This window comes from Panthera tigris, chromosome B3 (genome assembly GCF_018350195.1).
Source record: "Panthera tigris isolate Pti1 chromosome B3, P.tigris_Pti1_mat1.1, whole genome shotgun sequence".
NCBI lineage: Eukaryota > Metazoa > Chordata > Mammalia > Carnivora > Felidae > Panthera > Panthera tigris.
The window spans coordinates 112,087,844-112,108,548 of record NC_056665.1 but is presented as its reverse complement, the minus strand read 5'-3'; the positions used below and the strand labels follow the sequence as shown (position 1 = coordinate 112,108,548).

Below are 20,705 nucleotides of genomic sequence, written 5' to 3'. Positions count from 1 at the left end.
GCAATTACAATGAAAAGATCTACTGGCATAAAATGGTTTTGGATAAATACAACTGATTCTTAGAAGTATAAATGTCAACTGCTGGGAATTATTCTAGAGAGTAGCCTAGCACTCTAATGGCAAATGTTTAGTATACAGTTGATCCTTGAACAACATGGGTTTAAACTATGTGGATCCACTTAAATAACAACTTTTTACTTACATTATTGTAAACGTATTTTCTCTTCCTAATTTCTTATTTGTATTGGGAATTTGCATTTCCCTATTTGTCTTGTGTATTGCCACAAGAGACCTAGGGGTGAGGGGGGCACTAAGCCACCAGGCAGGGTAAGTGACCTTCCTCCAGCAGGAAGCTCAGGCTAGTTTTCAGGCAAACCCTCATGGTTGCCAGGTGGAACACTCCAGGTGGTGTTGGTGCGCTTTGGTGGGGGGTGCACACTTGCAGAGCAAGAAGTGGGAGGGCAAGTCCTTCTCTATTACCAGAGGCTCTTCCATGAGACCATACCACTTAACAACACAGCTGTTCTTATCAAGAGAACTTGAAGTTCCACTTGGTGACATGTTCTAGGATTCTTCTCCCCTTGGGCTGTACTTTCATACACTTCTAGCAGGTGGTCATTGTCTCCATTCACATACATGTTGTACATACGAAGTGTGATGTTATACCCAGCAGCAAATTGATGGTCTCTACAGTACTACCTGGTTTTTGCCTCCTGAACTACTTGCAAGAGAAGACCAAGATCTATAAACATCACTTAGACTATAGGGTGTGCAGGGCAACCAGCTGAGTATAATTTATATCTGTTTTGACTCATTGTGAGGCCACAAAGGTGATGATACACATGAAGTCCCGGTGCTTGTTCAGTTTAATTATGCTCCCCTTGATGTCCTTGGCTGACAACTCATGCATGGAATGAGCATAGTGCCAGACTTCCCAGGATGTGCATATGGTATTGGCTGGTGATAGCTAGAGTCCCACATAGCAGCTCTGGCTTCCTTCCTTATGATTTTCTTAGTAAGATTTTCATTTCTGTAGCTTACTTTGTTGTAAGAATATAGCATATAATACATATAACATAGAAAATACATGTTAATCAACTATGTTATCATTAAGGCTTCTGGTTAACAGTAGTCTATTAGCAAATGTAGGATGAGTCAAAAGTTGCATGCAGATTTTCAATCGAATGGGTCAGTGCTCCTAACTCCCATGTTGTTCAAGGGTCTACTGTATTTTGAACATCTGTCAGTGTGTTTTACATAAGCAATTGAGAAGACAGGTTAAGCTAGTGAATTGATTAAGGGGACGTCAGTTAAATGTGGATGTATAATATCTTGTATTGTTTATATTTTGGCATTTATTTTATTTGATCCATTTTATTATCATGGCTTTATACCTTTCCACATAAAGTTTTTTAAGATCAGGAACAATTTTTTCCTACTCCAAAACCTAGAAATACGCCTGTGAACAGGAAGAGCTTTACATATGCTTATTTCAAGAATAAAAGAGGTGAGATCTCTCAATAACTCATCATATTGTCTACATTTATCACAAGTTTTCCCTTACAAAATAGAAGTTAGAATATCCATATCTTGTTCTATGAAACAGAAGTGTCCTTATATTAAGAAATTCCTTAAGTCAGAAATATGGGGGGCTACATTCTGAGTAGTAGATACCATAAAGTATAGTGGAGAAGTGATACTAAGGAAAATGGCCCTTGGAAATGGTGGTAACTATTGCAGGCCATGACGAATGTTCTTAGCCAAAGTCACCAATTCCAAACTCATCATTTCACTGAAATTTTAGCATATTACAATTCAAAACATCAGTAATACATTACATGTGACAAATCTAAAATACTCTTTAAATCTATAGCTAATGATAGTTAATTTCAAGTTCAATATCTGCTTTATCAATTCTACATCTAAAATACTGATTTAGGAAAAAAACATGATTAATGTAGCCTCTTAGGGACTGGTATGGTATTGGCACAAAAACAGACACACAGATCAGTTAAACAACATAGAAAACTTATAAATGAACCCACATCTATATGGTCAATTAATCTTTGACAAAGCAGGAAGGAATATCCAATGAGAAAAAGACAGTCTCAACAAATCGTGTTGGCTAAACTGGAGAGCAACACAAATGAAGAAAGAATGAAACTGGACCACTTTCTTACACCATACACAAATATAAACTCAAAATGGATTAAAGACCTAAATGTGAGACTTAAAACCATAAAAATCCTAGAAAAGAACACAGGCAATATCCTCTTTGGTTATGTCGGCTATAGCAACTTCTTTGTAGATATATCCCCTGAGGCAAGGGAAACAAAAGCAAAAATAAACTATTGGAACTTCATTAAAATACAAAGCTTCTGTACAGTGGAGGAAACAATCAACAAAACTAAAAGGCAACCTACGGAATGGGAGAAGATATTTGCAATCTGCATATCAGATAAAGGGTTAGTATCCAAAATATATAAAGGACTTACAAAATTCAACATCCAAAAAACTAATAATCCAATTAAAACATGGTCAGAAGACATGAATAGATATTATTCCAAAGAAGATATATCAATGGCCAACAGACACATGAAAAGATGCTTGACATCACTCATCATCAGGGAAATGCAAATCAAAACTACAATGAAGTACCACCTCATACCTGTCAGAATGGCTAAAGTCATAACACAAGAAACAACAGGTGTTGGCAAGGATATAGAGAAAGGGGAACCCTCTTACATTGTTGGTGGGAATGCAAACTGGTGCAGCCACTGTAGTAACAGTATGAAGGTTCTTCAAAAAGTTAAAAATAGAACTACCCTATGATCTAGCAATCGCACTACTAGGTATTTCCCCAAAGGATACAAAAATATTGATTCAAAGGGATATGTGTAGCCTGATCTTTATAGCAGCATGATCTATAATAGCCAAATTATGGAACTAGCCCAAGTGTCCATTGACTGATGAATGGACAAAGAAGATGTAGCATATCCATACAATGAAATATTACTCGGCCATCAAAAAGAATGAACTCTTGCCATTTGAAACAATGTGATGGAGCCAGAGAGTATTATGCTAAGCAAAATAAGTCAGTCAGAGAAAGATAAATACCATATGATCTCACTCATATGTAAAACATAAGAAACAAAACAAATGAGCAAAGGGCAAAATAGGGAGAGAGATAAACTAAGAAATAAATTTTTAATTATAAAGAGCAAACTGATGGTTACCAAAGGGAAGGTGGGTGGGGGGATGGGTAAAATAGGTGATGAGATTAAGGAGTACCTTTGTGATGAGCACCAGGTATTATATAGAAATGTTGAATCACTATATTTTACACCTGAAACTAATACTACACTATGTTAACTAACTAGAATTAAAATAAACACTTAAAAAATTAAAGATATAAAGAAAATCTTAAAAGCAGCAAAAGAAAATCAACTTGTTACATATGAGAGAACTCACATACGATTTCCTCAGCTGATTTTTATTAGAAACTTTGTAGGACAGAAGAGAGTAGCATGGCATTTTCAAAGTCCTGAAAGGAAACTTCCAACCAAGAATACAAGCATGGCTTGAACTCCACCACATATTTCTTCAACCTCAGGCCATGGCTCTTGGTTCTTACTACCACTGCTTCCAGAAATGAATCCTAATAGGGACTGGGACATTATAAACATACGCATACACACACACACACACGCACAATGAATTTCTGCAGTAAGTATTATACAGATTCAGTGGCATATTCAATCATGTCCAAATGGAATAGAAACCACAATGAAATGGCACAAACCTGTCTAATGTTTCTGCTAATTCTCATTCATGGCACCTTATTTCCTTTCATATTCATATTCATTGGGCTTTTCAGATTCATTGGGAAATAATTTGTGGTATTTCTTTTAATTTAAAAGTAAAGTATATTCACCAGAGAATTTACATTTCTTTCTGTCAGGTGCTCAGAAGCACCTGAAGTCATGGCCTACAATAAACAAAATTCACATATTTAAGGTTTTTTGTACAAGTGATATTTGAATTTGAATTATAAATTCATTCTAAAATCAGTTCATAGTTACTTCTCATGCAATTTTCTTCAACTCCTGTTTTGTCCAGCTGTAATGCTTCATTCTTCCCTGTTTCCAGTCCTCTGGGAATGGGAGTTGAGTGTTTTTGTATGAGTGATGGTGGAGGGAGTGTAAGGGTGACTAAGCTTTCTCCACATGTTTAACAGTTTAATAGAATGCTATTTAAAAAGGAAATAGGGGCACCCGGGTGGCTCAGTCGGTTAAGCGTCCGACTTCGGGTCAGGGCATGATCTCACAGCTCGTGAGTTCGAGCCCCATGTCGGGCTCTGTGCTGACAGCTCAGAGCCTGGAGCCTGCTTCAGATTCTGTCTCCCTCTCTCTCTGCCCCTCCCCTGCTCACATTGTCTCTCTCTCTCTCTCTCTCAAAAAAATATTTAAAAAAAATTTTTTTTAAAAAAGGAAATATAGGGGCACATAGGTGACTCAGTTAAACATCCGACTTTTGATTGCAGCTCATGTCATGATCTCATGGTTCCTGAGATTGAGCCCCACGTGAGGCAATGCATTGACAGTGCAGAGCCAGCATGGGATTCTCTCTCTCCCTCTTTCTCCGACCCTCCTTTGTGCACTCTCCTTCTTTCATAAGAAATAAGCTTAAAAAAAAAAAGGAATATAAAGTATTCAATAAAACATGTAACTCATAAAAATGGCTAATTGAAGACATTAATTAATTTCCTGGAGTTATAAAGATAATTATTAAAATTTCATTACAAGGTGGGGAGCAAACTTTCCTAAACATTTCTAACAGAAGATTCTTAATCAAGGTAATGATTTTAAACATAAATTTACCTAACAGAACTCTAAATTTAAGGAGCCAAATATATTTATTGTTGGAATAAATATACTGAGTAGAGTTTTTGTTTATATTTATTTAAAGAATTAGATATTTTTAACAAAATAATTTCATCCAGATATAGAGGGTCCTTTCTATACGAGAGTTTAAAACTCTATTTTTTTTAATGAGGATAATGGAATATTTTGCAAGTAAACTTTCTACATCATTCTATTTCTACTCAAAATAAGACATGCTGTACAAAATCAAAAGTCAACAATGTAAAGGTTTTGAAGTATTTCCATTTTTCAGATTTTAGTCTAAAATACTTATGGGTATTTAGCAGAGCAGATGGCTCAAAAGGCTAAATATTTGTAGCTTAGCATTTTAAATAGAAACGATACCCTTTATAATAGAATAACTATAATAGAATGACTTCTGTTGACAACAGACTGTTCTTAATGTAACTATTTTGGGGTAGGAAGAATATCTGTTTTAGTTTAACAGTTTAAAATAAAACAGAAAAGAGTTTTGAATTAACATTGCTTCAATTTCTAACTTTAATTTCATGTTACTGTTTTGAGATAAAATTCAAGAATGAATATAAAATAGGTAACAACTGGTTTCCTAACACCACTACCATGTCAGTATACCTTTTCATACATATTTTGTGATTTTAAATGTTCCTTGGAAAATCAAGAGTAACTTGGCTATATATGGCCAGGGAAAAGAGTTCTATCTAATTCCACCTCTGTGTAAAGTTAACAGCAAATCCACATGAAAGAGTTCTAAAGTTTGTAACTTGCTTCTGAAGACTCCCATGAGTACAAATTACAGAAAATCAAATGAGCTGTCTTTATGTACAATGACAGACCAAGATATTTAGTTAACTGCCCCCCCCTTGTATAGCATATCTAATAAAGTTGAGTAAAATATGTTTTTAAAAACTTATTTAAAAGCTTATTTATTCAGTGGCTGGGCTCACTGAAAACTAAAGAATTTATAAAAGACTATAAGAAAAAAGGGGGCAGAAATCCAGATAGTTAAGAATTCTAAGGCTAGTATTTGCTGAACCTTGGTGGCATCTGCTGATGTGTGGCCTACAGTTTGGTCATTAAGAGTCCTATTTTTAAGGGCCCAGAATTTAGAGCTCAATCTGGATGTGAAGTCATATTATTTAAAATCCGCATTCAAGACTCTGTAAATCATAAACTATGAAAAATAAACAAATAAACATAATATAAACAAAACCCCAAACAGGGAGGTTACAGATATATATGCCTGTCTCCTGGGAACTAGGTAGAATAGAAAGATATGAAAGGAGAAAAAAAGACTCCTTTGAGAATTAGTAACCACAAACCAACACTTATGTAGGTTTATGGCCTAAATTCATACCACTCAAAAATCTGGTAGTTCCAGAGTTGGTACTACCTCCACATGCATGGGAGAATCACATTTCCTGCAAAGGGATGAATTCACACATTCAAAAGTCTCCAAAACAAACAAAAAACTACCATAGGAAGTATATGTAGAAAAATCAAACTACAGAATCTGACCTGAAAATACTGTATTAGAATTATGAGATAAAGAACATTAATGTACTTAATGTGCCTACAGAAAGCACTAAATATAAGAAATCTATCTAAGCAGATTTGAAAATAACCAGCCAGGACATCCATGAATAAAACATCTAATAATATTTTAGGATTTGGTGAAAAAGAAGATGGAAGGAGATTAGACATAGTTGAAAAGAGAATTTATAAACTGGAAGACAAGTCTTAAGAAATGACACAGACTGCAACAAAAAGAGGCAAAAATATAGAAAACTCAAAACAGAGGTAAAGAGATATGGAGAATGGTTGACATAATTCCAAATACTGTAAAAGTTCCAGAAGGAGATAATGAATAACAAATAATAAAAGGCCTTTTATTGGATCAAGAAATGTCTTTATGTTCTAGAAGCACAAAGGTAAGAACACACTCAAAATGAAAAATTCACAGTGAAAAACTAACTCTGTATAATGAGACTTCTATGGACTATAAACTGTAGATGACTAAACATAACTATGTGTACACTATAACAATTCTCACTATTGTCTACTATGGAAATAAGGTTACTGAAAATACTAAAAAAATCTAATAATCCATCAAATGATGCAAAAAAAGCCAGCATGTACAATAGGGACTAAGAATTAACATAAAAATCTAATCTTTAGTGTTTACTTCCAATCCTCAAATCTAACACATAGTAATTTTTGTTCCCTTGATCCTCCATCTAATTAACTTCCCTAAGTTGAAAATAATACCTTCAGTATCACTTCAAGAAGCCTTCATTACAGGGTTGCCATAAATAGGAAAATCATGTGACCTCCACAATGAAAACTGCACAAGCTTTGGAACTGGATTTAAATGCAAGTTTCACCCATTTAGATGTGTAGCCTTCAGCAAAATAATTAATTACTTTGATCTTTGGTTCCTTACCTATTAAATGGGAATAACACTCAACTCAGGATTGTTGCCAAGTGTTAGATGAGATTAAAAAATAATGCCTACAGCACAGTAAGCACCCAGAAAATAATACTTCTCATTCTCTGTACTTCCATAGTACTCTATACATCAGTTACCAACAAAAACGTATCTATACTGACTGCCAAAGACAAGATCTCCAGGAAAATGCCATCAAAAATGACCGAAATCACACTTGAAGCAATTAAAAAAAAAACAAAAATTGGCTACATGACAGAGTCCCAAACTTTCTCAGTTCAGGATGCCCTTAGTGTCTCAATCATCTTTTATGACATTCCCAAGTCAAAAGAAATAGAGTTCTGTTTATTAAGAAGTTCTAAACAACACAATACATTTTTATGTCCTAACAACTTACTAGCTATATTTTAAAACCACAAAAATGTAAAGAAAAATAATATTTTACTTTCATTATTAAGTAACCACAATTACTAATGGATGGGTGCACCTGTTGAGCCCTGCACTTTTTCTAAACCTTGGAATAATTATTTAGTGCATGTTAATCAATATTACTGAGTACAACTTAGCTAAAATGCATCTCTTTCCACAGATCAAAATCTATTCCTGAAACTAGTTTTACAAAACTACTTGTGAATATTTTAATATTACTTTTCTTCTGTCATTTAAGCTTTGTGGCCTTTCATGTCTTCCAAATAAGCCTTGGCATACTAACATTTTTTTTTTTTTTGTCTGCCCACACATTATCCTCCCCCAATATTTTCTTTTAAAAACAATTCCAGAATTTTGACTTCTGACTAAGATGGCATAACAGAGACTGGATTTTCTGTACTGCCTAAAACAACTAAAAAAATTCAGGCAAAATATATAAAACTATGGTATTCAAACAGTGAAACTCAGGCAGTGAAGGACGGTGATCCCAGAGAGATGGGCTTCTGATCATCTCCAGTTGAAAGTCTTGAGAGAATAACCAGGTTGCTGGAATAGAAGAAATCCAGGTGGAGCCGAGCAGACTCTGCATTGAGGAGACTGAGTGCAAGGGAACCACATTTAGGCACAAGCCTAACTCCTATGATAAATCCCTATTAAGTCCCTCTAAAACAGCATCCCAGTTCTTCTGGCGTTCATCCTTCTTTGCTGCAGCAATCAATATGCTTATCAATATTACATAAAGTTTTTTTTTTTTTAATTAACTTCACCAGGAGTGATATAGCACATGACAGTCTTGGCGACAGCTAGCTGGTGGGCTTTCATGAATTAAAGTCCCAACAAAAAATTCAAAAGGCTGCCAATGCTTTTACAATCTTGGTGGGAGATCACACCAGGATTACAGCAGATAAGAAAAAAATTTACTAAGACTCTCTTGTTCTATACAAAAACAAAACAAAAACAAAACAAAGATAATTGCCACTTTTCTTTCTGAGAAACCATTAACTATTAGGGCCTACAGAAGACATAACTTTTATTTTCCATACATTCCATTTTCTTCAACATTGCTAAATTGATTTTAAATGCAAATTTAATCATATTATACCCCTACTCAAATGCTCATATGAGGTTAGCATACAATAAAATGCAAAGACCTTGGGTGTTGTGGTTGATAAGTTTTGACAATTTTATATACTTATGACACTGCCATCCAAACAAGATACAGGATATTCTCATCACCCCAGAAAGTTTCAACATGACCCTTTTTCAGTAAACTTCCTCTCCCCTAGGCAATTACTTTCAGATTTCTGCCACCATAAATTACATTACAGAATATTTTCATAATTTTATTATATAATTTATTCAACTTTTTTTGGTTTTTAAAACTGCAACTTTCTACACATAAATCAGATATTTGTACATATTTTTAAAGATGGATCAACATATTGTTTCTAGTGGTTTGTGAGCAAGTAAGGATTTGTCTCTTAAGTATATGAATTTCTGTTTTGTTCATAGGGATTTTCTGATAAAACCTTTTATGAAATATCCGACCTCACTCGTAAGAGAAATACACTATATAAATGCAAACTAGTTATAACACAAAATCATCATATTGTCAACTAGCACTTTGTTCATTTACCAACCAATAAAAATTAAGAGATTTCATAGTATCTTTGAAAAAAGATTGTCTAGCAAGTGCAATTAGGTGTAGGAAAATATAAAAAGGGATTCATTACTGGGTTGATTTACTTATCACTAATAGTAAAAAATATACTAAGTATTCACCGGAACTCAACTTTACAACACTACCATCTTCTAATTAGAATTTGTTGTGAATTTAATTAAGCTCTGCCTTTTATGAATTTCAAAATTCTTTTACTTCTGCTGTTACACTTCTACTGACAGATAGCCTCCTGAGAGCTTGGGAGTGTTAATTATTCCAAATTTTTTCTGGCATAAAGCTAAAAAGAAAGCACTGTAGTACATGTTTAAGAATAGTGTCTTTTTATTAATTTAACAGTGAATAACAAGGCATATTTGATGTGTCCTCCAAAGAAGTGTTTAATTTGTGGCACTACTTGATAATTTACACTTTCTAATTTTAAAAGGACTTATTAGCAGTAGCTGTTACTTGTATGTCTTTCAGTTGAAAGAGCTGATTTAGAGCTGATTACAATAATAGTAATTGCGATGCGAAGCACCAGATTTATGAACATGGTACATTATAAATATTAAAGTAAAGTAGCAATTTTGATACTTAGTTATCAGAAGGACTTTACTGATCTATTAAGTGCCATGTATGAACTGCATAACCATCCTGTGATTCTATGCTGAATATTATAAAATGAAATAATTTCTCTTAAAAAACCTGCAGTGGGGCACCTGGGTGGCTTAGCTGGTTAAGCATTCGACTTCAGCTCAGGTCATGATCTCACGGTCTGTGGGTTCAAGCCCTGAGTCAGGCTCTATGCTGACAGATAAGAGCCTAGAGCCTGCTTCTGATTCTGTGTCTCCCTCTCTCTCTGCCCCTTACCCACTCACATGTTCTCTCTCTCTCTCAAAAATAAATAAACATTAAAAAAAATTTAGAAATGCCACATTTGTTTCTAAAATTGTATGGCTTACATGGCAAGTAGCAATATCCAATACATTGATTTTTTTACCACAGTAGTGAAACTGTTAACATTTTCTGAAATTCAAGGAAAATTTCTGAAAACATATCCTATAACAGGCTTACCTTTGATGCTTCCTAAAATTGCAAATTTTGGGGGGTTACCCCTATTCTCATAAATCAGAATCTCTCACCTATGACCTAGTAATATACAATTTAATAAATTCTTACCATTTGTACAATAAAATTTGCCCAATAAAGTTTGAGAACTATTCTAGTAAATTATCTTTATTGCTTTCTCAGATAACATAAGTAACTCAAGTTAAAAAAGTAATGATTGAGAGATAGCATCTATTCAACACTTTCCACTTAGCAAAATCTATTCTAAGAGCTTTTACTTATTATCTCATTTTGTCCTCACAATAATCCTATATAGTGGGTAAGATTAGTACCCAATTTTGAAGGTATGGAAACTGAGGCTCAGGGGTTAAAAAAGCAATGCTAAGTGAAAAGCACACTATTTCAATCCAAGTTATCAAGCTCTTAACTGTTGTGCTATACTGCTTTTTTTATGTCAATTATTTTACCAGATACTACTCCACCAGAACTCATTCATTCCCTTTAAAAAAAAAAATTAACGCTTATTTATTTTGAGAGAGAGAGAGAGAGAGAGAGAGCACGAATGCCAGCAGAGGAGGGGCAGAAATAGAGGGAGAGAGAATAGAATCTCTAGCAGGCTCCACACTATCAGCTCAGAGCCCAAGGCAGGGCTTGATCCCAGGAACCTTGAGATCATGACCTGAGCTGAAATCAAGAGTCACACACATAACCAACTGAGCTACCCAGGCACCCCCTATTCATTCCCTTAACAGATATTCTACTTGTGGGCAAGGCATCAGATCTGATTAAATTGACTACAGAAAATAAAAGCAGCATAAAACAAAGGGAGAAAATACAACGTAGGGAGTTTAAATAATGTGAGTATAAAATACAGAGAGAAATAATATTTCTCTAGCTCATAAAAAAGAAATTTTATACATGTAGTGCTATTTTTATATCCATATATGTGTAAAAAAGATATATCACGACCTGGTTAACTTGCAGCTTCTGAAAGGTGATGATGCACAGACTAAGATTAGATTCACTTTAACATAACTCATATGACACAGAAAGTATTTTGGAAAATAGACTTCTAAGATTCCAAATCCCTGAACACATTCTGGGAATTATAAACAAAGAGGAGCAAGATACTATACGATTGATAACTAGAAACTATATGGCATTTGTAGAAGCAATTCTAGTATTTCAACAGCTTAATATAAAAATATCAATGAACTTTTGAAATTTGAATAACTTAGAACCAATGATGACTTATGGGAGTAGTATGTAAAGTATGTACAATAGCATTCATAATCTCCATGTGCTCCCAGAACCAGTCCGGGAGCATGCACACTACTGTCAGTTAATGATCCTTATAATGAATACTGTAAACATGCATTTCTTGCTCAAACTTTCCTTCCCTTTGTCATTCAAGTCTCTTCCTCCAACATAGCTTCCCATTACTTTCCTTTATACACATAATGCTCTGAACATTCATTGTTCCCCAAACAATTCATATTCTTTTTTTATAGCCACAAGGGTGCCCCTGTAATGCAGCTTATCTCTGGATATTGATACTCAAATACTCTCTCCTAAATGAAGGCTCTGTTGAAAAGGAGATACACTCTCTTTAAAATACTTTATACTTTCTGATGACATGTAAGTGGGAAAGCCAAAATTTTAAATTAGGTATTCTTATTTAAGAAAATTACTAAGTATGAGAGACTGACAAGCAATGAAGAAACAAACTGAATGTAACTGATGAAGTTCCTCCCCTCAAGTGCTTTCACTCCTGTTTTTATTGTTATTTTCTTTTATATTTTAAGAATAGTTGTTTACAAAATCCTGCTAATCTTTCATTAATCTAAATCTGTAGGAAGACGTTCAGACAATAGGGCCACAACATGAACTTTACTGATACAATGAGGCATTATATAATATCTTCCTATACAAATTAGTTGAGAAATAAACAAATGATGTGGAGAACAAAAGCAAAGGAAAACATAGGGAAGAGTCAACAGGGAAGAGAAGTAGGGGGACCCGAAGTTCCATCATTCTTCAAACACAGCAGTATTGAGGCCAGAAGATTTACAATTCCAAGAATCCAGACTACAGAGTGATAGAAACATCTCCAGGGGCCCAGAGGGACAACCTGGCAGGCCATAGGTGTGTAATTGTGAATTGGGAGAGATAAAACAGATAGGGTAGGCATGGAGGGGAGGGATCCCCCTCTGTGGAGAGACATCAGGAAGAGAAAGAGAGGCTATGGAAGGAAGTATAGGATTGTATTTGGACAAGAGAAAAACCATGGACTGGGGAATGGAAAAAGCAGAGAAAGAACTAATTCTAACTTGATCCAGAGTTGCGGGGATTTCTGTGGAACAGGGCCTGTTGCCCAGTACAAGCACGGGGGGGTGGAGGGGAGTGGAGCCAGCCCCGGGCACAGTAGCTAGTTCAGAGGCACAGTAGGAAAAAGCAGTCGCCTTCCTTAAGTGCTGCGGGAAGAAGGTATTAGCGGCTTTAAGGACAAAAGACCATGCAGGTGCCTGCCACCCAGAGGCTCTGTGTTGGCTGGCTGTATAGAGTGACACTACCCTGGAACCAGGGCGTGTGGAGCACAGATCCTTTAAGACATCTGGTTTTGAATCCCAGTGTAGCACCTGGGTGCCCCAGAAGACTGTGAAGCAGGACAAACCAGCCCACTTGCGCCCACATGGCACTATGAGGAAGGCCTGAAAAAAAGTGGTCTGGAACACCCGGTTCGGGGAGAAGACATTGGGGTGTCACCATTTTTTTCCCCATCACCAACAAGATGGAAGTTCAGGGAAGGGACTGCAGGCCCACAGTGGAGAAGGACCTGCCTACAGCAAACTGCACTCCTCTGTGCCTGGTAACTGTCTATCTACCCAAGCAAGCTTGACAATGATGGAAACAGACAGCCCCTCCTCCAGACCAACACAGCCACCAGTTCCAAGGGACCCAGCAGTTTTGTGTTTTCTGATCTGATTCTTGGTCAATTCCTATTTTGTAAATACATATATATATATTTTTTCTTCCTTTTCTTCCTCTTATATCTTCCCTTCTCTATTCTGGTTGTTGGTTTGTTTAAGCAGACATTTTTAACCTATTCTTTTTACACCACTTCTGTATCTCCTTCTTATTTTCCCCTCTCTCTCTCTCTCTCTCTCTCTCTCTCTCTCTCTCTCTGGATTAAGCTGTATAGTTTCTCTGATTCTTTTCTTTATCCCCACTCCTATCATTTCTCTTTGTATGGGATAGGCTTCTTCCATAACCACCCCTCTTTTTAAATTTTTTCCAGGTTACCTCAATGAACAAATCAAAGGATACCTGATGGAAGGTCCAAACCACCACTACGAGTAGGGAGATAAAGCAACCAGAGTCACAACAAAAGAGAGCACACAGCACACTCCAAAAACACCTCCTGAAGGGCCAGGCCTTGGACAGCATATGACCCCTCTTTGATATAGTAGTGCTTGCTGGTACAGGACACATAACAAGCTTTTAAAACACATAAAGGACAGAAAACTAGCAATAATAGTGAAATGGAAGAATTCACCACAAAAGAAATTTCAGGAAGAAATGACAAAGAATTGCTCAAAAGAGATATAAACAATATATCTAATCAAGAATTTAGAATAATAGTCATGAGACTAATAGCTGGGCTTGCAAAAAGCATAGAAGGCAGCAGAAAATCTATTGCTGTAGATCAAGAAACTAAGAAACAGTCATGATGAATTAAGAAATGCTGTAAATGAGGAACAAAATAAACTAGATACAGTGACAGAAAAGATGGAGGAAGCAGAGGGGGAGAATAAGTGAAATAGAAGATAAAATTATGAAGCTGAGAAAAAGAGACATAAGAAAATACTAGACCATGAGGGGAGAATTAGAGAACTAAGTGATTCAATGAAATGTAATAATATCCGTATCATAGGAGTTTCAGAAGAAGAGAGAAAGGGGCAGAAGGTTTACTTGAAGAAATTATAGCTGAGAATTACCCTAATCTGGGGAAGGAAGCAGACATTAAATCCAGACAGAGAACTCCCTTCAGATTCAACAAGAATAGGTCTTCACCATGGCACCTAATAGTGAAACTCACAAAATACAATGATAAAGAGAATTCTGAAAGCAGCTACGGACAAACGGACCTTAACTGACAAGGGTAGATGCATAAGGGTAGTAACAGACCTGTCCACTGAAACCTGGCAGGCCCAAAGGGAATGGCAGGAAACATTCAATGTGCTGACTAGGAAAAATATGCAGCCAAGAATTCTTTATCCAGCAAAGCTGTCATTCAGAATAGAAGGAGAGATAAAGGCTTTCCCAGACAAACAAAAAATAGAGTTCATGACCACTAAACCAGCCATGCAAGAGATCCTAAGGGGGACTCTGTCAGTGGAATGCTCCAAAGAATACAAAGGACCAGAGATATCACCACAAGCATAAAACCTACAGATAACACAATGACACAAATCTGTATCTTTTAATAATCACTCTGAATGTAAATGGACTAAATGCCCCAATCAAAAGACATAGGGTATCAGAATGGATACAAAAACAAGATCCATCTATATGCTGTCTACAAAAGACTCATTTAAGACCTGAGGACACCTTCAGATTGAAATTGAGGGGATGGAGAACCATCTATCATGCTATGGGAAGTCAAATGAAAGCTAGAGTTGCCATACTTACATCAGACAAACTAGATTTTAAACTAAAGGCTATAATAACAGATGAAGAAGGGCATTATGTCATAATTATGGAGTCTATCCATCAAGAAGAGCTAACAATTGTAAATGTTTATGTCCCCAACTTAGAAGCACCCAAATACATTAATCAATTAGTTACAAACATAAGCAATCTTATTGATAAGAATACACTAATTGCAGGGGACTTTAATACTCCATTTACAACAACAGACAGATCATCTAGGCAGAAAATCAATAAAGAAACAATGGCCTTGAAGGATACACTGGACCAGATGGACTTGACATATATATTCAGAACTTTTCATCCAAAAGCAGCAGAATACATTCTTCTCAAGTGCACACGTAACATTCTCCAAGATAGATCACATACCTGGTCACAAAATAGCCCTCAATAAATATAAAAGAATTGAGATCATACCATGCATATTTTCAGAGCACAACACTATGAAATTTGCAATCAACCACAAGAAAATATTAGAAAGCTTCCAAAAGCATGGAGGTTAAAGAACACCCTACTAAAGAATGAACGGGTCAACCAGGAAATTAAAGAAGAAATTTAAAAATGAATGGAAGCAAATGAAAATGAAAACACACAAATGAAAATGAAAACCCTTTGGGATGCAGCAAAGGCAATCCTAAGAGGAAAATACATTGCAATCCACGCCTATCTCAAGAAACAAGAAAAATCTGAAATACAAAACCTAACTGCACACCTAAAAGAACGAGAAGCAAAACAGCAAAGAAACCCCAAAGCCAGAAAAATAAGAGAAATAATAAAGATTGGAGCAGAAATAAGCAATAGAGAATCAAAAAAAAAAAAAAAAAAAAAAAAAAAAAAAAAAAAAAAAAAAAAAAAAAAAAACAACCCAGGACAGATCAATGAATCTAAAAGATGGTTTTTTGAAAAAATAAACCAAATTGATAAACCCCTACCAGACTTCTCAAAAAGAAAAGACAGAGAACCCAAATAGACAAATCATAAATGAAAGAGGATAGATCACAACCAACACCATAGAAATACAAACAATTATTAGAGAATATTATGAAAAATTATATGCCAACAAACTGGACAACCTGGAAGAAATGGAAAAATTCCTAGACACCCACACACTAACAAAACTCAAATGGGAAGAAATAGAAAATTTGAACAGACCCTTAACTAGCAAACAAATTGAATCAGTTATCAAAAATCTCCCAACAAGTAAGAGTCCTGGGTCAGATGGCTTCCCAGAGGAATTCTACAAGACATTTAAAGCAGAGTTAATACTTATTCTTCTCAAGGTGCTCCAAAAAATAGAAATGGGAAGAAAGCTTCAGACTCTATGAAGCCAGCATTACCTTGATTCCCAAACCAGACAGAGTTCCTACTGCCACAAAAACAGACACAGACCAATGAAATGGAATAGAGAACCCAGAATTGGATCCACAAGCGTATGGCCAACTAATCTTTGACAAAGCAGGAAAGAGTATCCAATGGAAAAAAGACAGTCTCTTTAGCAAATGGTTCTGGGAGAACTGGACAGCAACATGCAGAAGAATGAAACTGGACCACTTTCTTACACCATACACAAAATAAACTCAAAAGAGATTAAAGACCTAAACGTGAGACAGGAAACCATCAAAACCCTAGAGGAGAAAACAGGCAACAACCTCTTCGACCTCAGCTGCAGCAACTTCTTATTCGACACGTCTCCAAAGGCAAGGGAAACAAAAGCCAAAATGAACTATTGGAACCTCATCAAGATAAAAAGCTTCTGCACTGCAAAAGAAACAATCAACTAAAAGGCAACCGAGAATATATTTGCACATGAAATATCAGATAAAGGGTTAGTATCCAAAATTTATAAAGAACTTACCAAACCCAACACCTGAAAAACAAATAATCCAGTGAAGAAATGGGCAAAAGATACGAACAGATACTTTTCCAAAAAAGACACCCAGATGGCCAAGAGACACATGAAAAGATGCTCAACATTGCTCATCATCAGGGAAATACAAATCAAAACCACATTGAGATACTACCTCACACCGGTCAGAGTGGCTAAAATTAGCAACTCGGGAAACAGATGTTGGCGAGGATTTGGAGAAATGGGAATCCTCTTGCACTGTTGGTGGGAATGCAAACTGGTGCAGCTGCTCTGGAAAACAGTGTGGAGATTCCTCAAAAAATTAAAAATAGAATTACCCTACTACCCAGCAATAGCACTACTGGGAATTAATCCAAAGGATATAGGAGTGCTGATTCATAGGTGCACATGAACCCCAAAGTTTATAGTAGCTCTTTCAACAATAGCCATGTTATGGAAAGAGCTCAAATGTCCATCAACTGATGAATGGATAAAGATGTGGCTTATATATACAATGGAACAGTACTTGGCAATAAGAATGAAATCTTGCCATTTGCAACAACATGGATGGAGGGTAATACACAGAGGGTATTAACACTAAGTGAAATAAGTAGGCAGAGAAAGACAGATATCATTTGTTCTCACTCATATGTAGAACTGGAGAAACTTAACAGAAGACCATGGGGGAAGGGAAGAGGAAAAAATAGGTCAAACAAAGAGGGAGGCAAACCATAAGAGACTCTTAAATACAGAGAACAAATTGAGGATTGATAGGGGGACAGCAGGAAGAGAGGGGAAATGGGTGAAGGGCATTAAGGAGGGCACTTGTTGGAATGAGCACTGGGTGTTGTATGTAAGTGATGAATTATGGGAATCTACTCCCAAACTGAAGAGCACACTGTATACACTGCATGTTAGCTAACTTGATAATAAATTATATTTTAAAAAAAATTAAAAAATTAAATAAAGGGGTCATATATTTACCAAAAATTCTAAAAACAAAACAAAACAAGGAAATGTAGATAAAATTAAATCTCTGTATAATTTGCAGCCCACTGACAAATACTTGAGACAGAAGAGTATGGCTTTCCTCCAGGAACTCCCAACCATCTTAATGTTAATGCCTTGTTAGAGGAAAAAAAAACAACCTTAGCTAGACCTCCAGAATCCTGTATGTCTTCTTTACCACATCAGAATCCTTTTGGAAACTTCCTTTGTCTCTACCCCTTCCAACTGAAAAGTATATAATCAATCGCTCCTCACAATCCCAGTGCAGCTCTTTGTGCCCATAGGTCCTGTCCCTGTGCATTAATAAAACCACCTTTTCACCAAAAATGTCTAAAGAATTCTTTCTTGACCATTCATTTCCAGATCCCAGATCAAATCATACCATTTTGGCACCAAACATGGGTAATGAGTCATCTCAACTCAACTCTTGAGTTTTTATTCTCTTGCAAAATGTATTTCACCTTAAAGGAGATTCATAAAAAAGGGCTTCTGATGATACAGGTTTTTGTTATCTTTAAAATCATAAAACTAAAATTGTTAAGAATTCTGGAACTAATTAAAAGCTGCATTCAAACTGAACAAGAATTAGTAACATGGAACTGAATCAACTGAGGAAGATGATTACAGTTTTTGTGACTCTTATTTGAAACCTGATTCTCTAATGTTTGCTCTTCCAGTTTAGGGAAACATTCTCTTAAAATATCCATGACCACATAAATATGAAAAAGCATTCCTTTATGAACAGCTTGAAGCATTTAAACCCTCTACCTGAACCCTCTGAAATACCGACACTCTCAGTGAATACTCTTTCTTTCATCTTGGCAATCATAGTTACTTGTATAAGTTCAGTAAGAATCTGTTCTTGTAACAGGACACCATTGAAAATACTGGTTATTTTATCAAGGCTTTGACTAGAATGTCATATTTGAGAGACATGCATAGACTCAGATATGACCATACAGTTTTAAGGAACTAAGGTTGACTGTATGAAGAATGAAGCCAAAAGAGCCCCTTGGAAATGCTGACCTGATAATAACCTTGATTATAGAGTTCCCAACAGCCTTACCAGGTGAGTAAAGAATGTCACTTCTTGTTGGACGCAGGAACCTTGGTATTTTGGGGACCTCCAGAAGAGGAATTTGCCCACATCTACAGGTATTGCAGACATGTCTGATGGCAAGCACTTGGCTTGGCTTCTGGCCTAGAGAGGCTACTAAAAGTTCAATCGAGGGGCACCTGGGTGGCTCAGTTGGTTAAACGTCCGACTTCAGCTCAGATCACGATCTTGCAGTTTTTGAGTTCAAGCCCTGCATCGGGCTCTGTGCTAACAGCTCAAAACTTGGAGCCAGCTTCAGATTCTGTGTCTCCTCCTCTCTCTTCCCCTCCCAAGCTCATGCTCTGTCTGTCTCTCAATAATAAATAAATGTTAAAAAGTTTAAAAAAAATTAAAAAATAAAAGTTCAATTCAGATTCCTTATAAAAGTTCCAGGAAAGCAGACTGATTGATTGATTGATCTTTCTTTCTTTCTCTTTCTTTCCCTTCCTTCCTTTTCTTCCTTTCTTTCTTACCTTCCTTCTGTCCTTCCTTCCTTCCTTTTTAATTTAAATCCAAGTTAGTTAACATATAGTATAATAATGGTTTCAGGAGTTGAATTTAGTGATTCATCACTTACACATAACACCCAGTGCTCATCTCAGCAAGTGTCCTCCTTAATGCCCATGACCCATTTGGCCCATCTCCCCACCAAACTCCCCTCCAGCAACCCTCAGTTTGTTCTCTGTATTTAAGAGTCTCTTATAGTTCAGTAAAGCAGATTTTAAAAGAGCTACAAGATCAATCACTGTTCTTGCTAAGCTTATGTAAATAATTAGGCCAAATTTGTTAAAATTTGGTTTTTCAAATGAGTTAGTCTTCATTTGGTTATCTTTAATAAAAATGAGGGTGATTATAGAGCAAAAATCTGTTTTGATAACCCATCTTTGTAGATATTAGATTTTAAGCACTTGAGACTCAAGACATAGGGTTTGTAATTTGCTGCAACCATTAACTTATATTTTTCTTTTAGTGATTGGTTAAACTCCTGGACTGGAGGAAGGTTTTGGTCGACTATCAAAGGCCTTTTTTATTGGGCTTCTTTTTCTCATAATAATTTTGTCTATTTTGTTGTCTTTTCTGGAGTTTCCCTGCCTGGTGCCAAGACTCCTTCACTGCCAACAGATGATCCTTTCTACTCAAGGGAGCTCATTTATGCTACCCTGAGTTCGGCTGCCTCTGCCTTTGTTAATTCCTATATATAAATTCCTCCAACTGATCAATGTTGGCCCATAGGTAGGGACATCTCTATGCCCCTGTTCAGCAGGAAGAAGTTACAAAAGATAAAACCTTCCACCCTCAACAACCTTAAAGATTTAAGGGTTAAAATTGTTCAGGGGAGAATGCTGTGGAGAACAAAGGCAAAAGGAAATGTAGATAAAATTAAATTTCCTTATAACTTTGACAGCCATTTGGCAGCCCATTGACAAATACTTGAGATAGGCAGAGTATGGCATTAGGCCATGAACTTCCAACCTCTTAATGTTAATGCCTTGCTAGAGGAAAAAACAACCTTACCTTGACAACAACTAGACCTCCAAGAT

At 36.1% G+C, this 20,705-nt stretch overlaps 1 protein-coding gene and 1 pseudogene across 3 annotated transcripts in view; both read right to left on the bottom strand.

Moving 5' to 3' along the window:
• Positions 1–20,705, bottom strand: part of GPHN (gephyrin) — a 632,007-nt gene that overhangs the window by 425,834 nt on the left and 185,468 nt on the right. The window lies entirely within an intron of this gene.
• Positions 321–19,236, bottom strand: LOC102961551 (annotated as a pseudogene).